Raw genomic sequence first — 6,000 nt, 5'->3', positions numbered from 1 at the left:
AGAGACCCTATTGTCCATGCTCTTCACTGTGAAAATGCAAACTGGTTCTACCCCTCAATCTGTGATCTTGGAAGAGCCATTCAACTCAATAAGCTTCGGTGTCTTTATCTGGAAGAGAGATGATAGCCTAGCTTACAGGGTTCTTGTAAGAATGAAGCGATAGCATTTATTAATGGCTGGCACGTGATCAGTGCCTAAGAGGTAGTAGATAGCACATTAATACTTGTATGGCCAATAGTCACCTGTTGTCATGTAATCATAATCCCTTCGGTTTGACTCTGTCTCAGAACCAAAACATCAGTGAAAGTGTGCCTACAAATCAGACCTAAGTCTTCAATGAAAAATGTATCCCACGCCCTAATACCAATTCAAATTATACTTCTCACGCTTTTCACTCTATGCTTACTGGACAAAGGAGTTTTATTTTGAAATCTGAGTTTCAGAATCTGTGGATTGAAGACCGTGCACATTTTGGTATGATTAGTCTGATCATGCCAGCTGTGACTGTCAGAAAAGCATGTCATGGATGACAAGATGACAGAGTCTAGTCTTTAAGGAAGCCTGATAGGAGTTAATGATGTGATTTACCACTAACTTAATGGGACCTCCTGTCATAGCCTCACACCAACCACCATGTGTCCATACTGTCAAGAGACCAATGGCTTTTGACAAAAGAGCAGAACTGGCAAACCCAAGGAGTGACGTGTCCTTCCAAGTACATGTCCTAGTTAGGGTTTTATTGCTGTGAAGAGACACTGTGACTAGGGCAAGTCTTATAAAGGAAAGCATTTAATTGAGGCTGGCTCAAAGTTTCAGAGTTTTAGTCCATTATCATCATGGCGGGAAGCATGGCAGTGTCCAGCCAGATGTGGAGCTGGAGAAGGAGCTGAGAGTTCTACATCTTGATCTGCTGGCAGCAAAAGAGACTGTGTCACACTCATTGTAGCTCAACCTCAAAGCCCACCTCCTCTGTGATACACTTCCTCCAACAAGTCCATCCCATCTTATAGTGCTACTCTCTATGGCCAAGCATTCAAACACATGAGTCTATGAGGGTCATTCCTATTCAAACCACCACAATGACAAACATCCTTTGACATGTGCTCTAGGCTTGGCCTTCGCTAACTTCAGGTTATTTAAGAAAATGACATCTACATCTGGGGATATGGTTCAGTTGGTAGACTGCTTGCCTAGTATGAATGAAACCTTATACACTATGGCACACATCTGTAATCCTAACACCTGGAATATAGAGGCAAGAAGATTAGAAGTTCAAAGTCATCTTTGGCTGCATAGAAAGTTAAAATCTAGCCTGAGCTACATGATACCCTGCCTTAAAAGAAATTGTATGTATAACCTCAGAATGCAGAAATATTCCAATGATGAGTTTGGTGGGTAAGAAGCCTGCATCACTGAGCTTTAGGAGTGGCTCATCCCTAAGGAGGCTGACCTCAACAGACACTGTTAGAAAGGCAATTGTCTCTCTGTAATAGGAAAGCAAAGGCCAAGCATGACTACTAGGAATGTGAATACACAATTGTAGATTAGAGAGGTGGGTCAAGTTTTTGGTGACTGTGTAAAAATCAGGACTCTGCATTAAACATATTTTCACAAATTCAAAACCAATTTCAAAGCTTTATCTAAATTTGAGGCAGACAGAACAAAAGAAAGGGGGGCAAAAGGAAGAAGAAGAATGTTGAAATGGGAGGTAGCTTCAGGATAGTTGGTGGAGAAAGGAAATAAGCAAAGAGAGATTAAGAGGTGAGATGCCATAATGACTGATGACAGTCTGACATGATATGGTCACATCAATATTATTGGTGGTGGAATCAATTTCATAATGAAAAGTAATATCATCTCCTTTGAAAAATAAAATGCTCCAAAACCTTTTTTCATGGTGTATTATTTACTTTTGTCTTTGCTGTGACCAAATACCTAACAAAGAGCAATAAAGGGGGAAGAGTCTATTACAGCTTACAGTTCAAAGGAGCCCAGTCCATCATGGCGGGAAAGACATAGTAGCAGGAATGTAAAGCAGCTGGTCACAGTGCATTTTAAGTCAAGAAACAAAGAAAGACAAATGATGCTCAGCTTGCTTTTCCCTTTTTCTTCAGTCTTGGACTCCAGTCCATGAGAGGGTGCATCCCACACCTATGGTGAGTCTAACCACCTCAATTAACTGAAGTCAGAAATTCCCAGAGGTTTGTCTACTAGGTGATTGTAGAGCTTTTTGAGATGACAAATAATATAAACTATCCAACACACAGCAACATAGTAAGATATTATGTGAAAAATTTTTCTAGAATCCAGGACTCTGGCTATTTTTATCTCCTTCCTTAATGCTAACGAGGAAGGGTGAATAAAGAGAAAAAAACTGTAGCAACATAGTCCACTGACATCATCACTTTCTGTCCCTACACCCTTTCCACGGGGATAGCCACAAGCTTAGTTGCACTTCACTTATCTTACTGGGAAGAGAGCAATATGGAGTTTATCTACAATGACTTCATTTTTTTTAACTGTAAAGGGTAACAGCCAGGCCTTGTTCACTACAACAAAGAATAGCCAATGCTATGAAACCTCCAAGTAGTATTGGCCAAGGTTGGAGCTATTGTTTTTCATTCATATGTATTCATGTGAACACACCAATATACCATCTATTTCTTGCTGTGTTGTGTGTGACTCCCCTGCCACAGGAACAGCCACAAGCTTAGCTAGGCTTATTTTATTTTACTGGGAAGAGAGTAATATGGAGAATACCTACAATAACTTCATTTTTAAAAATTGTAAAACACTTGAATAATTCTATTTGTTTATTTATTTATTTATTTATTTAGTGTGTGTGTGTGTGTGTGTGTGTGTGTGTGTGTGTGTGTGTGTGTGTCACAGTGCATGTATGGAAGTTAGAGGACAACTTGAAGGAGTTGGTTCTCTCATTCCATCATGTGTGTCTCAGGAATTGAGCTCAGGTCATCAGGCTTGGCCCAAGCACCTTTACCCACTGAGCTGTCTCTCTGGCCCTACAGTGATTGCTTTTAAAGTTAACACATTTGTTTAAAATGCTCATCTCAAATGTTAAGTTATGCTATGGTCTAATCTCTTATTAAAATTTAAAGCACACAGACTGGGGTTATAGCTCAGTGTTAACAAGCTTGAACAGCTTATGCAAAAGCCTGGGTTCTAATCCTAGCACTATACAAAGCTTGAAATGAAAATAATAAGACAATCAAACAAAACAACAGCAAAACTAATTATGAGTTTTAAAAAGTACTTAAAGAGGGCTGGAGAGATGGCTCAGTGGTTAAGAGCGCAGCCTGCTCTTCCAGAGGTCCTGAGTTCAATTCCCAGCAACCACGTGGTGGCTCACAACCATCTGTAATGTGATCTGGTGCCTTCTTCTGCAGATAAAGTACTCATATACAATAAATAAATAAATTAAAAAAATACTTAAAGATCTTAATGCCAGCTATGTACACCTTTCCCAGAATTATTTAATTGTTTATTTTCTTGGCAACACATATTAATCTGCAAGGAAATTTTTGTTAGAAACTTCCAAAAACTTTTGTTTCCAGTGGAAATGCTGATGGTAACTTCAAAGGCCCTGTCACCTAGTGGTTGAACAAGCAGTACATCTGTGTACATTTTGTAGTCCTCTGAAAATCCTAATGTTTAGAGTTGCCTAAAGATGAATTATAATCAAAAGTACTGAGATTCCTGTCCTTGGACTTGTGCAAGCACTGACTGCTCAACCCTTTGGCTTGACTACTCATTGTACATACAATCAATCAACAAGGATTCAAGGTTAACTTGGATGACCTTTGTAGGACTATGAAAGTCAGTTGAACTGGTATATTTCTAGAAAAGGATATATTGATTTCTGTTTAGCTCTGTAGAGACTGTGTCTGACTTCTAATGGTCTGGACTAAGATTCTATTATGCCAAACAACTATGCTCATTGCAGCAGAAAGCATAATTGCTAAAATATGAAAATGGCTTAAGCACCCATCAATATATGAACGGATTTTTTAAAAATGGTATATGTGCACAGGGCTTAGTCACAGAGTAAAATAATGTCATCATCATGAAAATGGGTAAAATTGGAGACTAACATGTTAAATAAAATGTGTCAGACTCTGGGAGTCAAATATCACATGTTCTCTTTCATATGTAAAAACTGTGTGTGTGGGATTGAGAGATGGCTCAGAGGTTAAGAGCACAGACTGCTCCTCCAGAGGTCCTGAGTTCAATTCCCAGCAAACACATGGTGGCTCATAACCATGTATAACGAGATCTGGTGCCCTCTTCTGGTGTGCAGGTATGCATGCAGGCAGAGCACTGTATGTATAATAAACAAGCAAACAAATACATAAATATTTTAAAAACTCTGTGTGTGTGTGTGTGTGTGTGTGTGTGTGTGTGTGTGTGTGTAGGACACAAAAATAGAAAGTGGACTCTGAGGAAGGAAGAAAACATCTAAACATGATATGATAAAATGAGAGAGAGAGAGAAAACAAGATATGTTTTCTTTCATGAAAAATCTAGATCTTTATTACACACACACACATACACACACACACACATGTACAGAGGTGTGGGCATGATTATGGTGTGACAGGAAAGCAGAAAGGAACTATTTGGAGGACGGGAGGGGACTAGCCAGAGGGAAAAAAGATAGTTGGGCAAATTGAAAGCAAGGAACAACGATAGCTGTGTATAAAAATCATAAAAGAAAACCCATTCTTTTGTTCAGTAAGTAAAACATTAGAGAAGATGCTGCAAGCATTATGCTTATTAGTGGAAATCATTACCTTGAAGCTTGGATTTTGATCTTTGCCCAGGATAGTGATGCACAGTAGGATGATCTGATGTGATGCTGGAAGGTGGAGCCTCAGTATCACAAGGGGAAACAATAACAGTGCAAACAGTGCATGTTGCTAAGCTTGCTTGTGCAGCAAGTTAGGCAAATTAAATGTGTTTATTTTTAAATTTTCCTTTAATGGTATGTTCAACTTATCATGGACTCATCTGAACATAACAATATTTTTTGTTCTCTGTTCTGTTGCAATTCATGAAGCTCAACTGAGTTTCCATGCCAAAATTGCTAAGTTAATGCATTAATAGAGAGTGTATCTTCATCCCACATATGGCATGATGTTCTGCATCTGTTAGACAGGTATAGACAATCCACTTGTCTGCCTACAAGTGATCTTTCCTGTCTTCCTGGTCAATGGCACCCACATAGATTTGGGTCTATGCTGTTTCCCACAGCCATATCTTCTTAGATGGGTCTGAGCTCAGCTCAGGCTATGAATCTTGGTTTCCTTAATGCTTGATGGTTCTGGGAATGTAAGCTCTAAGCACCTGCAGGATCATTCTTTCTGGAAAACATTTCTCACCTCTCCCAAAGAGATCCAAGGAAGCTGGTTTCTTATTGCTACCATTGGAAAGTGGTGTATAAAGGTGTGTTGTCACCAGGACATCTACAATGATCCTGCAGCCATGAGGAAAACTGTCCATCACACTGGGACTAGCAGAGTTGAAGGATAGAATTAACCACCCTCGACAGCTCAGTGCATCATGGCTTTTTATCCTATGAGATGATAAATTCCCTTCATGCGTGTCCAATTATTTGACATTGCAGCACAATGTTGCCATCTACAATGTTCACAATTGAGAACCACACAATTAATTTTGCAAAAAATGTCATAAACTCTTCATAATTCATTAAGGAAGTTTATAATTTGGTGGTGGGCTACATTCATAACTGTCCTTGGCTGCGTGTGGCCTATGGCCTAGAGATGGAACATGCCTAAAAGTTACTTTGAGTTTGATCTATCACCATGTATAACCAAGAGCATCTTATCCAACATCACAGTCTTTTAAATAATCTCATAAGGAAAGCACTCCTCGGTCCATGGACCAGAATATGGTAGAAAGGATTGGTAATAGGCTCTCCTAGAGTCTCCCTTTTCCTCTAGTCCTGGTCTAATAGCAGTCCCA

The sequence above is a fragment of the Acomys minous genome (genome assembly GCF_964271855.1).
Source record: "Acomys minous genome assembly, chromosome: 7".
NCBI lineage: Eukaryota > Metazoa > Chordata > Mammalia > Rodentia > Muridae > Acomys > Acomys minous.
The sequence above is the reverse complement of the archived record's forward strand: the minus strand, read 5'-3'. Positions refer to the sequence as shown.